Source organism: Rutidosis leptorrhynchoides, chromosome 1 (genome assembly GCF_046630445.1).
Source record: "Rutidosis leptorrhynchoides isolate AG116_Rl617_1_P2 chromosome 1, CSIRO_AGI_Rlap_v1, whole genome shotgun sequence".
Taxonomy (NCBI): domain Eukaryota; kingdom Viridiplantae; phylum Streptophyta; class Magnoliopsida; order Asterales; family Asteraceae; genus Rutidosis; species Rutidosis leptorrhynchoides.
The window spans coordinates 193,343,941-193,360,000 of record NC_092333.1 but is presented as its reverse complement, the minus strand read 5'-3'; the positions used below and the strand labels follow the sequence as shown (position 1 = coordinate 193,360,000).

General features: G+C 34.5%; 1 long non-coding RNA gene across 1 annotated transcript in view; it reads right to left on the bottom strand.

Annotated features, from left to right (window-relative positions):
* Nucleotides 1-1,608, bottom strand: part of LOC139867750 (uncharacterized) — a 2,223-nt gene extending 615 nt beyond the window's left edge. Inside the window, exons 1-3 of the long non-coding RNA XR_011765930.1 lie at nucleotides 946-1,608; nucleotides 511-834; nucleotides 1-386 (exon numbers count right to left, since the gene is read on the bottom strand). The exon at nucleotides 1-386 is cut by the window's left edge and continues 36 nt beyond it. This is a non-coding gene — a long non-coding RNA (uncharacterized lncRNA). The remainder of the gene's footprint in view (nucleotides 387-510; nucleotides 835-945) is intronic.
* Nucleotides 1,609-16,060: the final 14,452 nt, after the last annotated feature.

Here is a 16,060-nt window from a genome sequence, read left to right as displayed (position 1 = left end):
AACATCTGCATAAACATCACCAACCGATATATCATAAGAAGAATCCAGAATAATTATTTCAGGTGATGAACAAGGTTTACTTCCAGAGGGTTCCCCAATTTGAAACTTTTTAGAAGCTGACATCTGATTGTATTCAGTTTCACAACCAGCTTTTGAGTAAACCAACAACTCTAAATTTCGGTCATCAATGTAAGTAAAACAAATAGCATCAGAGTCTTCAAATTCTAAATCTTCAATTATTTGGTAAAATCCCTCTCGCACCATAGACTGCAGAAATAATCACCCATCCCTATCACAGACTCATAACCTCCAATGTTTTTAATCTTTATCGTAACTTTAGACTGACAATGTGGAAATTGAGTTCCTATCCATTTATTTGGCAACACCTGTTTTTGTACATTCATGTTTAATATATATACCATAAACAAATAAAAAAGATCATCTTAATAATACATATCATATCTAATTTTTTTGAATTTTGTATGAATATCATTATAACAAATGTAATACCATGTAGTAGGGATGGGAATTCTTCAACAGATTTATGAACGACCTCGCTGGGTCTGTCGGAGTTCCACGTTCACACAAATCATCTTCAGCTACGTAATGTTTGACTTCAAACACATTTTTATCCACCATAAAAAACCGGAGAATGTCTCTAGGTACCAACTCAAAATATTTTGTTAATTCTTCCCACCCATCGCTAAAGAACAATTGTGACCCATCCCGTCGCATACCTATGTTCATGGAATAGGCTCTTGCTAATCTAATCTTCATTGTAGTTAGATGCTCTACTGAACCAAGGTGTTTATGCACAAAATTCTTAGGCAGGCGCTAATAACAGAAAAAATGAGTTACTAAATAAATTAAATAAAAGTATCTCTCTAGATTGTGACAAATGTTTGTTACCCATTTGTAACATGATTGTAATATAGAATTAATTACCATTTCTTTAGGAATTGGATCAGCAAACCCTTTCAAAAAGGTTGGAAAGTAGCCCAAAACATCTATTATGACAACTTGCCTAGCGCACCCACTCCAGCGGAAGCTAGGATATAATTTATTTGAGACAAACTTGCGAGAAATAATAGAATGCAAAATAAAGTAACTGATAACACGATGATTTAACGTGTTCGGCAAAACCCTGCCTACATCCACCCCAAGAGTCTCCTTTATTCTTATAATATAAAAGTACCCGATACAAGAAAAAGTACACTATGAGTTAACCCAAACCCAAGCCCCTTAGATTTTAGTATAAAATCTAAGTTTTTCGTACACTCTTTTACACTCCTAACAAGAATAAAACTCTCGACCTCACAAATAAAGGTTCTCGTTGATGTTACTAATCAACTCCCTATCTACTTTGTGATTATACCCACACAATAAACACTCTCCGTTGATATTATCGATCAACAATGTTCTCTCATTTGTGATACTTTGATCCTCTCTGGATGATCTTCTCATCTCTGCATGTCACATATTTATACATGCACATATACATGTGAAAACATGAAATGAAATGCAGCCTTCTTTAACTTGATAATCAACATGTTTGATTGTATAACCAAAAGTCTTCAAATGTTTGGTAAAAACTATTCAAAATAGTTTCTAACTATTCACCATTCAATTTTGTCTAAGAAATGTTTGTCACTTATTTTTGGATTTCATTATACTTGCAAATGAACATTCAGATTTCATTACAAAATTAACACTTATAGACTTAATTGAAGAAATGTTTTAAATAATTTCCATTTGTATGATATCTATTAACTAATGTATGTTAAATGTTAGTATTTTTTTAAATATTTGAAGTATGTTTCATTATTATGAGATCCATCATGTATAATATATTTTTTAAATATATTTCATTCATATCAGATATATCAAACATAATATATGTGTTTTAATGTTATGTTATTAATAAAGATTATACGTACGCAATCTTTGAAATAATTTTAAATCTAACGTGCAACGCACGGACTCTTAAATCAAGTATATATATATATATATGTATATATATATATATATATGTATATATATATATATATATGTATATATATATATGTATATATATATATATATATAATTATAACCTTAAACATATATGTTACATCTTATTAATTAGATGTATCATAATCATAATTATAACAATAATATTTGTTATTATTATTATATTACTATAATCAACAACAATTACATCATGTATTTAATTGGATGCATAATAATTAATCGTATTAATCAGTTAATACGTAGTTGAAGATCTCAGGAAATTGCAATCATCTAACTGGGTCTTGTTAGGTTCATACGCTTTGTCCATACCCCTTAATTCTTATAATCTTTGATTTTGAACCAAGTTAATTTCTTTCTCTACTTGCTCTGTTTAATAAATTTCGTAGTTTATCCATTATGTTCTTAAATATATAATTAATGCAACATTGATTTAGAATTTTATTCATCTATTTTGTCTCTGATTCTTGCTGATTACATGTTTGATTATACTGTTAGTTCAATTATATATTCAGAGAAAGACATAATGTATCACATGTTTTTTTTTTTCTGTTTTGTTTTAACAAATTAAATGTGAATTGAACACACGAATGATTTTTTTTCTGTTTGTTTAACAAATTGAACGTACATATTATCATCATGTAGCAACCCGACAAAATCGTCATTGACGGCGTCGTCTACTTAGGTCCCGTTACGTGGTCATAAGTCTTTAAAACAACGTTTGACCAAAAATACATGTCGCATTCATTTCAAAAGTGGGGATGTTTCAAGGTTTACAAAAAATAGTTCATTGACGAATTATATTACAAAGTTTAAAGTACAATTGAAATCTATGGGACACAATTTGATTATCAAAAGACGCTCCACATATGCATGTATACTCAACATCCAAGCAAGTATCAAAAAGTAAGCGAAAGCATATATCCATAAGCATTCAAGGACCTGAGAAAACGTAGAAGAATCTGTCAACAAAAACGTTGGTGAAATCATAGTTGTATGTATAAAGTAAGTTTTAAATCACAAGATTTAGTATGAATCGTTTATCGAGCGTATACATCTCAGAAGATGTGTTTGTATCACGAGCACCCAATTATCAAGCTTAACTGAATCTTACCTCTGCATAATAGTGTTAGAACCTACACTATATTTCGAAAATACGTTTCATTCATCCGAATGAGGGTTCGTCAAACCCGTAAGGCCACACAACATAAGTTCTTGCTTACACCCTACAAGTGTAACTAATGATAATTGGACTTGAGGATTTATGTTCTAACTCGTATGTATCTTTGCTTTCGTATTTGTATTCAAAGTATAAAAGTATGAAAGTATACATATACATATGAAATGTGTATAAGTAAGTAATGTATATGTTTCTCAGCCCACGATTTAAAAGTATAAAAGTATTTGAAAAGGTGGAACTATGATCTCACCTTGAGAGCACGTATGAAAATGTACTTCGCAAAGTAAACGTGTAACGATCTGGCTTTTTCGACTTGCTTTTGTGCTTTGTGCTTTCATGAAACTGCGTATTTATGCGTACTGAGCTAGCTTTTGCTCTGGGATCTTTAATCATGATTAATTACTTTCGTTAATATCTTACTACGTTCTATTAAGTGTGTAATCACTTAACTTGATCCCTGAATGCTTTTACGATCGTTGGTGTCACTTATCGTTTTAAACGAGATACGTACTTGGTACACGTTAAACTTTTGTCGTAATTGGAATATTATGATTGCGTAAACTTGATTATTATTTATTATAACAATTACTTGGCTTAAGGGGTTATTTAATTAAGCTTAGTGTTTACTAATGCGTACTAGTTACCTTAATGGACTTGTCACCGTATTTGACTTTTCATGGCCCGACTTGTCTTTGTGACACACGTACTTTTCACGAATAATATTTTGAATATTATTTACATTCATGATTAATTATTATTAATCATTTTTAATTAACTAATGTAAGTAGTTAATTACTTGAGCTTTTACTAATTTGTTGCTTACTTACTTGGGCCCTTATTATTTTTGGACTTGGAAGCCCACCCTACTTTTCTTAATGGACTATTAGGAGCCCACTTTTATGCTAGTAATTTATTAAGACTAAACTAGATTAATTAAGCTAAGTTGGAGACAAAAATGTTTCAAGCATGCAAGACCTCTTCCCCATACATTTAACTTTAATCCATTTTAAGCTTACACCATCTCCCAATACTTGAAAGTAGCATTTTGACCTCCCATTTTTGTTGTAAAAACCGTCCACTTTCATGGTGGGGAGGGAGTTCTTTTATTTTCAATTTTTGTTACATATTTACAAGTATTACTTCCTCATTTCACACACACACTTACTTACTACTCTTTTTCTCTCTTTTTCTCTCAAAACTTTGTAAGTAATAAACTTATTTTCTTTCCTTTCTTTCTTTTAAAGTCAAGTTCCATCATCATCATTTACTAGTTACTTGTTGTTTGTTGTTGTTAAAGATCAAGTTCTCTAACTTGTATCTTCATGAATCTTGCTTTCTTCCATCTTTTATTTGATGAAAGACCAAGAACAAGAACCTAAACTTGTTAGTTTATAGTTCTACATTTAAATATTTTCAAGATTAAAAGTTCATAAGTTCCATTATCATACTTGTGTTCATGTTTGTAGACTTAAATCCTAAGATCCAAACTTTGATTTGTATCTTCCTAAGTATGAAACAAACATGAACATAATACTTGTACTTTAGTTTAATTCTTTCTTTTGTAAGTGCTTTAAAGTTGTGATGTTGTTAATTTGGGTAAGTATTACTAGTTAATCTTGATCTCATATTTTTTGAAACCAAAGTTAAAATTTGTAAGTTCAAGAACATGTAAGTAAACTTTTTAATTATAACTTTGTACACTTATTTTAGATCTAGACTTTTGGGTCTAGGAACTTTAAGATCTAACTAAGAACTATGTTCTACAACTTAAGATCTTGTTTATTTAAGTTTACTTTCAAGTTTGTAGCTTAATATTACTTTTATAACTCATGTATGTGTCGGATCTAAGATCTTGATGTAACTTTGGTTCATCAAACTTCATACAACTCTTAAGTGAGTTGTGCTACATATCTTAGACTTACACTAGTGTTATGATGGTCAAACCTTGGTTAAGATGATGCAAACCCATCAACGAGTTGTACAGTTAAAGCTATACGCATCAAGGATGAGAACCGTGATGAGCATCAAGTACCAAGAACCCACCGGAACACATTTAGCTACTGTTTATGGAACTGATCAGACCACCTAGGCTACTGTAAAGATGATTTTCATTTAGTTCAGTTCGAGTAGATGATTTTCCATTTAGACCTTGTCTTAATCCAAGTTACGGTTTAGGATGTATGGCCTCCCGAAAGTCACTACACCCTATTAACGTTGTGCTGAAATTTCTGCCCTACTCGCACTTAAACCGTCACCACGGTCAAACTAAGACCAGTTTTGTTCTGTAAATTGGTCAGCCTCTAGGGGACTCATATACGGAGCCATGGCCACTGGTCTCACCTCATTTCAGTTTTTATAGAGGTCGTGGAGACTGAATGAAGTCAGCCTTTATTTCAAACCCTAGTCTTGACTTAAAACTTACTTTACACTTTTTGTTTAATGATGAATGATGATGGTACTTAAGACCTATTTTACATAACTTTAAACCTTTGGGAACGATTTACTGACTTAGTAACTTTTGACTTAGGTTGAGGACCTTCCGGACCAACCATTTGCTTACTATTCATGCGTATCGACTTTTACTACTTTCCACTGTGAGTTATAGCATCCCTTTTTACTTTAACTATTTTGAGAACTGAGAATACATGCGCATTTTACGTTTTACATACTAGGCACGAGTACTTAAACTTTATATATGTGTGGGTTATACAACTGCATAAACTTTCCCCTTAGCTCGGTAACGTTTAGTCATTGGTCTTTGAACTGGTGAACACGAATCTTAGATATGGATCCATAGGGTTTGACATCCCCACTCGGGCTAGTAGCGCTAGCATTTAACGGGTGTTTAATACTTCGTGAACATACGCACTCGCCAAGTGCACTTTTAGGGGGTATTATTACGTTAAGTTAGTTACCGGGTGCCCACGGATAAGCATATACTTTATCATACTGTTTGATTTACTGATTTGAAACGCTAGTCGCAGCACTGAAATCTCGTGGCCTACATTACATTATTGATTACAAACAAACTATAGCTCACCAACATTCGTGTTGACTTTTTAAGCATGTATTTCTCAGGTGCTTAGACATTGTTGCTTCCGCTGTTAGACTTTCTGTCTTGGTGTTACGGACTTGCTGTGTTAGCCTTCCGCTGCATTACTTAGAGATGTCTCAATCATGGAACTTTTATTTTGCATTCGTAACTTACGTTATTTTCAAACAATGGCTTTCTAACGACCTTTGGGTCACGTACTTATGTTTATGCCTCCATTCATAGGAAGCACGTTATCTTTTGTAAAACGCTATATTTTCATGAATGCTAAACTGGTTTTCAAATAGCATATAGTGTTTGACCTTGTAATGATCCTGTTGTTGATGGTCCGTACACATTGATTTAGTACGGGGCGTCACATTTGGTATCAGAGCATTGGTTGTAGGGAATTAGGTTGCATTAGTGCGTCTTGACCGAGTCGAGTAGATTCACTAATAGGACTAATCTACAACTTGCTCTTTTACTTGTTTCTGTGAAACCTGCTGCATGCTACTGTGTTATATTGAAATGTCCCGTTCTTATTGATTAAAAACGTTCCATATTAATTGATTTCGTTGCGAGGTTTTGACCTCTATATGAGACGTTTTTCAAAGACTGCATTCATTTTAAAACAAACCATAACCTTTATTTCATCAATAAAGGTTTAAAAAGCTTTACGTAGATTATCAAATAATGATAATCTAAAATATCCTGTTTACACACGACCATTACATAATGGTTTACAATACAAATATGCTACAACAAAATAAGTTTCTTGAATGCAGTTTTTACACAATATCATACAAGCATGGACTCCAAATCTCGTCCTTATTTAAGTATGCGACAGCGGAAGCTCTTAATAATCACCTGAGAATAAACATGCTTAAAACGTCAACAAAAATGTTGGTGAGTTATAGGTTTAACCTATATATATCAAATCATAATAATAGACCACAAGATTTCATATTTCAATACACATCCCATACATAGAGATAAAAATCATTCATATGGTGAACACCTGGTAACCGACATTAACAATATGCATATATAAGAATATCCCCATCATTTCGGGACACCCTTGGGATATGATATAAATTTCGAAGTACTAAAGCATCCGGTACTTTGGATGGGGTTTGTTAGGCCCAATAGATCTATCTTTAGGATTCGCGTCAATTAGGGTGTCTGTTCCCTAATTCTTAGATTACCAGACTTAATAAAAAGGGGCATATTCGATTTCGATAATTCAACCATAGAATGTAGTTTCTCGTACTTGTGTCTATTTTGTAAATCATTTATAAAACCTGCATGTATTCTCATCCCAAAAATATTAGATTTTAAAAGTGGGACTTTAACTCACTTTCACAGATTTTTACTTCGTCGGGAAGTAAGACTTGGCCACTGGTTGATTCACGAACCTATAACAATATATACATATATATCAAAGTATGTTCAAAATATATTTACAACACTTTTAATATATTTTGATGTTTTAAGTTTATTAAGTCAGCTGTCCTCGTTAGTAACCTACATGTACAGAAATAAATCGATAAATATTATCTTGAATCAATCCATGACCCAGTGTATACGTATCTCAGTATTGATCAAAACTCAAACTATATATATTTTGGAATCAACCTCAACCCTGTATAGCTAACTCCAACATTCACATATAGAGTGTCTATGGTTGTTCCGAAATATATATAGATGTGTCGACATGATAGGTTGAAACATTGTATACGTGTCTATGGTATCTCAAGATTACATAATATACAATACAAGTTGATCAAGTTATGATTGGAATAGATTTGTTACCAATTTTCACGTAGCTAAAATGAGAAAAATTATCCAAATTTGTTTTACCCATAACTTCTTCATTTTAAATCCGTTTTGAGTGAATCAAATTACTATGGTTTCATATTGAACTCTATTTTATGAATCTAAACAGAAAAAGTATAGGTTTATAGTCGGAAAAATAAGTTACAAGTCGTTTTTGTAAAGGTAGTCATTTCAGTCGAAAGAACGACGTCTAGATGACCATTTTAGAAAACATACTTCCACTTTGAGTTTAACCATAATTTTTGGATATAGTTTCATGTTCATAATAAAAATCATTTTCTCAGAATAACAACTTTTAAATCAAAGTTTATCATAGTTTTTAATTAACTAACCCAAAACAGCCCGCGGTGTTACTACGACGGCGTAAATCCGGTTTTACGGTGTTTTTCGTGTTTCCAGGTTTTAAATCATTAAATTAGCATATCATATAGATATATAACATGTGTTTAGTTTATTTTAAAAGTCAAGTTAGAAGGATTAACTTTTGTTTGCGAACAAGTTTAGAATTAACTAAACTATGTTCTAGTGATTACAAGTTTAAACCTTCGAATAAGATAGCTTTATATATATGAATCGAATGATGTTATGAACATCATTACTACCTTAAGTTCCTTGGATAAACCTACTGGAAAAGAGAAAAATAGATTTAGCTTCAATGGATCCTTGGATGGCTCGAAGTTCTTGAAGCAGAATCATGACACGAAAACAAGTTCAAGTAAGATCATCACTTGAAATAAGATTGTTATAGTTATAGAAATTGAACCAAAGTTTGAATATGATTATTACCTTGTATTAGAATGATAACCTACTGTAATAAACAAAGATTTCTTGAGGTTGGATGATCACCTTATAAGATTGGAAGTGAGCTAGCAAACTTGAAAGTATTCTTGATTTTATGTAACTAGAACTTGTAGAATATATGAAGAACACTTAGAACTTGAAGATAGAACTTGAGAGAGATCAATTAGATGAAGAAAATTGAAGAATGAAAGTGTTTGTAGGTGTTTTTGGTCGTTGGTTTATGGATTAGATATAAAGGATATGTAATTTTGTTTTCATGTAAATAAGTCATGAATGATTACTCATATTTTTGTAATTTTATGAGATATTTCATGCTAGTTGCCAAATGATGGTTCCCACATGTGTTAGGTGACTCACATGGGCTGCTAAGAGCTGATCATTGGAGTGTATATACCAATAGTACATACATCTAAAAGCTGTGTATTGTACGAGTACGAATACGGGTGCATACGAGTAGAATTGTTGATGAAACTGAACGAGGATGTAATTGTAAGCATTTTTGTTAAGTAGAAGTATTTTGATAAGTGTATTGAAGTCTTTCAAAAGTGTATAAATACATATTAAAACACTACATGTATATACATTTTAACTGAGTCGTTAAGTCATCGTTAGTCGTTACATGTAAGTGTTGTTTTGAAACCTTTAGGTTAACGATCTTGTTAAATGTTGTTAACCCAATGTTTATAATATCAAATGAGATTTTAAATTATTATATTATCATGATATTATCATGTATGAATATCTCTTAATATGATATATATACATTAAATGTCTTTACAACGATAATCGTTACATATATGTCTCGTTTAAAAATCATTAAGTTAGTAGTCTTGTTTTTACATATGTAGTTCATTGTTAATATACTTAATGATATGTTTACTTATCATAGTATCATGTTAACTATATATTTATCCATATATATGTCATCATATAGTTTTTACAAGTTTTAACGTTCGTGAATCACCGGTCAACTTGGGTGGTCAATTGTCTATATGAAACATATTTCAATTAATCAAGTCTTAACAAGTTTGATTGCTTAACATGTTGGAAACATTTAATCATGTAAATATCAATCTCAATTAATATATATAAACATGGAAAAGTTCGGGTCACTACAGTACCTACCCGTTAAATAAATTTCGTCCCGAAATTTTAAACTGTTGAAGGTGTTGACGAATCTTATGGAAATAGATGCGGGTATTTCTTCTTCATCTGATCTTCATGCTCCCAGGTGAACTCGGGTCCTCTACGAGCATTCCATCGAACCTTAACAATTGGTATCTTGTTTTGCTTAAGTCTTTTAACCTCACGATCCATTATTTAGATGGGTTCTTCGATGAATTAAAGTTTTTCGTTGATTTGGATTTCATCTAACGGAATAGTGAGATCTTCTTTAGCAAAACATTTCTTCAAATTCGAGACGTGGAAAGTGTTATGTACAGTCGCGAGTTGTTGAGGTAACTCAAGTCGGTAAGCTACTGGTCCGACACGATCAATAATCTTGAATGGTCCAATATACCTTGGATTTAATTTCCCTCGTTTACCAAATCGAACAACGCCTTTCCAAGGTGCAACTTTAAGCATGACCATCTCTCCAATTTCAAATTCTATATCTTTTCTTTTAATGTCAGCGTAGCTCTTTTGTCGACTTTGGGCGGTTTTCAACCGTTGTTGAATTTGGATGATCTTCTCGGTAGTTTCTTGTATAATCTCTGGACCCGTAATCTGTCTATCCCCCACTTCACTCCAACAAATCGGAGACCTGCACTTTCTACCATAAAGTGCTTCAAACGGCGCCATCTCAATGCTTGAATGGTAGCTGTTGTTGTAGGAAAATTCTGCTAACGGTAGATGTCGATCCCAACTGTTTTCGAAATCAATAACACATGCTCGTAGCATGTCTTCAAGCGTTTGTATCGTCCTTTCGCTCTGTCCATTAGTTTGTGGATGATAGGCAGTACTCATGTCTAGACGAGTTCCTAATGCTTGCTGTAATGTCTGCCAGAATCTTGAAATAAATCTGCCATCCCTATCAGAGATAATAGAGATTGGTATTCCATGTCTGGAGACGACTTCCTTCAAATACAGTCGTGCTAACTTCTCCATCTTTTCATCTTCTCTTATTGGCAGGAAGTGAGCTGATTTGGTGAGACGATCAACTATTACCCAAATAGTATCAAAACCACTTGCAGTCCTTGGCAATTTAGTGATGAAATCCATGGTAATGTTTTCCCATTTCCATTCCGGGATTTCGGGTTGTTGAAGTAGACCTGATGGTTTCTGATGCTCAGCTTTGACCTTAGAACACGTCAAACATTCTCCTACGTATTTAGCAACATCGGGTTTCATACCCGGCCACCAAAAATGTTTCTTGAGATCCTTGTACATCTTCCCCGTTCCAGGATGTATTGAGTATCTGGTTTTATGAGCTTCTCTAAGTACCATTTCTCTCATATCTCCAAATTTTGGTACCCAAATCCTTTCAGCTCTATACCGGGTTCCGTCTTCCCGAATATTAAGATGCTTCTCCGATCCTTTGGGTATTTCATCCTTTAAATTTCCCTCTTTTAAAACTCCTTGTTACGCCTCCTTTATTTGAGTAGTAAGGTTATTATGAATCATTATATTCATAGATTTTACTCGAATGGGTTCTCTGTCCTTCCTGCTCAAGGCATCGGCTACCACATTTGCCTTCCCCGGGTGGTAACGAATCTCAAAGTCGTAATCATTCAATAATTCAATCCACCTACGCTGCCTCATATTCAGTTGTTTCTGATTAAATATGTGTTGAAGACTTTTGTGGTCGGTATATATAATACTTTTGACCCCATATAAGTAGTGCCTCCAAGTCTTTAATGCAAAAACAACCGCGCCTAATTCCAAATCATGCGTCGTATAATTTTGTTCGTGAATCTTCAATTGTCTAGACGCATAAGCAATCACCTTCGTTCGTTGCATTAATACACAACCGAGACCTTGCTTTGATGCATCACAATAAATCACAAAATCATCATTCCCTTCAGGCAATGACAATATAGGTGCCGTAGTTAGCTTTTTCTTCAATAACTGAAACGCTTTCTCTTGTTCATCATTCCATTCAAATTTCTTCCCTTTATGCGTTAATGCAGTCAAGGGTTTTGCTATTCTGGAAAAGTCTTGGATGAACCTTCTGTAGTAACCAGCTAGTCCTAAAAACTGGCGTATGCGTTTCGGAGTTTTCGGGGTTTCCCACTTTTCAACAGTTTCTATCTTTGCCGGATCCACCTTAATACCTTCTTTGTTCACTATGTGACCGAGGAATTGAACTTCTTCCAACCAAAATGCACACTTTGAAAACTTAGCGTACAATTCTTCCTTCCTCAATACTTCTAACACCTTTCTCAAATGTTCACCGTGTTCTTGGTCATTCTTTGAGTAAATAAGTATGTCATCAATGAAAACAATGACAAACTTGTCAAGGTATGGTCCACACACTCGGTTCATAAGGTCCATGAACACAACTGGTGCATTAGTTAAACCAAACGGCATGACCATAAACTCGTAATGACCGTAACGTGTTCTGAAAGCAGTCTTTGGAATATCATCTTCTTTCACCCGCATTTGATGATACCCGGAACGTAAGTCAATCTTTGAATAAACAGACGAGCCTTGTAGTTGATCAAATAAGTCGTCAATTCTCGGTAGTGGGTAGCGGTTCTTGATGGTAAGTTTGTTCAACTCTCGGTAGTCGATACACAACCTGAATGTACCATCTTTCTTCTTGACAAACAAAACAGGAGCTCCCCACGGTGATGTGCTTGGTCAAATGAAACCACGCTCTAAAAGTTCTTGTAATTAGCTTTACAGTTCTTTCATCTCGCTGGGTGTGAGTCTGTAAGGAGAACGAGCTATTGGTGCAGCTCCTGGTATAAGATCTATTTGAAATTCAAAGGATCGATGTGGGGGTAATCCCGGTAATTCTTTTGGAAATACATCGGGAAATTCTTTTGCAATGGGAACATCATTGATGCTCTTTTCTTCAGTTTGTACTTTCTCGACGTGTGCTAGAACAGCATAGCAACCTTTTCTTATTAGTTTTTGTGCCTTCAAATTACTAATAAGATGTAGCTTCGTGTTGCCCTTTTCTCCGTACACCATTAAGGGTTTTCCTTTTTCTCGTATAATGCGAATTGCATTTTTGTAACAAACGATCTCTGCTTTCACTTCTTTCAACCAATCCATACCGATTATCACATCAAAACTCCCTAACTCTACTGGTATCAAATCAATCTTAAATGTTTCGCTAACCAGTTTAATTTCTCGATTCCGACATATATTATCTGCTGAAATTAATTTACCATTTGCTAATTCGAGTAAAAATTTACTATCCAAAGGCGTTAATGGACAACTTAATTTAGCACAAAAATCTCTACTCATATAGCTTCTATCCGCACCCGAATCAAATAAAACGTAAGCAGATTTATTGTCAATAAGAAACGTACCCGTAACAAGCTCCGGGTCTTCCTGTGCCTCTGCCGCATTAATATTGAAAACTCTTCCGCGGCCTTGTCCATTCGTGTTCTCCTGGTTCGGGCAATTTCTAATAATGTGGCCCGGTTTTCCACATTTATAACAAACTACATTGGCATAACTTGCTCCGACACTACTTGCTCCGCCATTACTCATTCCGACACCATTTGTTCCTTTCGTTCTATTAACCCCTGGTCCGTAGACCTCACACTTCGCCGTGCTATGACCATTTCTTTTACACTTGTTGCAAAATTTGGTACAGAACCCCGAGTGATACTTTTCACACCTTTGGCATAGCTGCTTCTGATTGTTGTTGTTGTTGCGGTTATTATTGTTGTTGGGATGATTGTTGAAGTTGTTGTTGTTGTTGTTGTTGTTGTTGTTGTTGTTGTTGTTGTTGGGCCGTTTGTTGTAGTTGCGATTGATGTTGCGATTGTTGGGATAATTGTTGTGATTATTGTTGTAATTGCTGTTGTTGTTGTATTGGTGTTTCTTATCACCGTTTTCCTCCCACTTTCTTTTGACTTGCTTCACATTGGCCTCTTCAGCAGTCTGTTCTTTAATTCTTTCTTCAATCTGGTTCACTAGTTTGTGAGCCATTCTACATGCCTGTTGTATGGAGGCGGGCTCGTGTGAACTTATATCTTCTTGGATTCTTTCCGGTAATCCTTTCACAAACGCGTCGATCTTCTCTTCCTCATCTTCGAATGCTCCCGGACACAATAGGCACAATTCTGTGAATCGTCTTTCGTACGTGGTAATATCAAATCCTTGGGTTCGTAACCCTCTAAGTTCTGTCTTGAGCTTATTGACCTCGGTTCTGGGACGGTACTTCTCGTTCATCAAGTGCTTGAATGCTGACCACGGTAGTGCATACGCATCGTCTTGTCCCACTTGCTCTAGATAGGTATTCCACCATGTTAACGCAGAACCTGTGAAGGTATGCGTAGCGTACTTCACTTTGTCCTCTTCAGTACACTTACTTATGGCAAACACCGATTCGACCTTCTCGGTCCACCGTTTCAATCCGATCAGTCCTTCGGTTCCATCAAATTCCAAAGGTTTGCAGGCAGTGAATTCTTTGTAGGTGCATCCTACACGATTTCCTGTACTGCTAGATCCAAGGTTATTGTTGGCATGTAGCGCAGCCTGTACTACGGCTATGTTTGAAGCTAGAAAAGTACGGAATTCCTCTTCATTCATATTCACGGTGTGTCGAGTAGTCGGTGCCATTTCCTTCAAAATAGTCAAATGGAACAAGTTAATCATACAGAATATTAAGAGTAGTTAATAGTATTTCGTATCATAATATGAACTCATTTATAAAAGCTTTTTCTTCATATTAGCGTTCTATAAGTTTAAATTCGGATAGTACCTACCCGTTAAGTTCATACTTAGTAGCTAATATACAATTCAACTACTACAATTCTATATGAAAAACTGATTATAATAATATTTCGCGTTCAAACTTTTACACAATATTTTACAAACTTACAATACCGCTTATTTTACATATAGCATGAAATATAGCACACAATAAATTTGATACAAGATGGTTGTGAAGATAATTCTAGCTAGTACACAAGTCGTTCAACAAAGGCAATAAAGACACGTAATTCATACGTCCAGAAACAAGTCATGCATTCTGGTTTTACTAGGATTACTTCCCATCCTTGGTTTTGTGGAACATAACCGTTATGGCTGTTGATAAGACAACGTGTTTTAACGTCGTCAAAGGGACGAGGGTTACCTAATGTCCAACAGTCCCGTAACAATCTAAAAACCTCATTTCTTACCCCAATTACCGACTCCGTCACTTGTGGGAACGTTTTGTTTAATAGTTGTAGCCCGATGTTCTTGTTCTCACTTTGGTGAGAAGCGAACATTACTAATCCGTAAGCATAACATGCTTCTTTATGTTGCATGTTAGCCGCTTTTTCTAAATCACGAAGACCAATATTCGGATATATTGAGTCAAAATAATTTCTTAACCCATTGCGTAAAATAGCATTTGGGTTCCCCGCAATATATGCGTCAAAGTAAACACATCGTAACTTATGGATTTCCAAATGTGATATCCCCCATCTTTCGAACGAAAGCCTTTTATAAACCGAGGCATTCTTGGAACGTTCTTCGAATGTCTTACAAACTGATCTCGCCTTAAATAGTTGTGCCGAAGAATTCTGACCGACTCTAGACAAGATTTCATCAATCATGTCTCCGGGTAGGTCTCTTAAAATATTGGGTTGTCTATCCATTTTGTGTTTTTATACTATAAAATAGACAAGAGTTAGATTCATAAAAAAATACTTATTAATACAAGCAATTTTTACATATATCATAAAGCATAAGCACACTATATTACATATATTACACCACACAAATACAACTATCTTATTCCGACTCGCTTGTTTCTTCTTCTTCGGTTTTGGATCGTTTTGCCAAGTTTCTAGGGATATATGATGTTCCCCTAATGCGAGCCGTCGTTTTCCACATTGGTTTAGAAAAACCTGGTGGTTTAGAGGTTCCCGGGTCATTGTTACAATTTAAGGACTTTGGGGGTTGACGATACATATAAAGTTCATCAGGGTTGGAATTAGATTTCTCTATTTTTATGCCCTTTCCCTTATTATTTTCTTTTGCCATTTTAAATTCAGTTCGGGTAATTTCTATAACATCATCGGAATTCTCGTCGG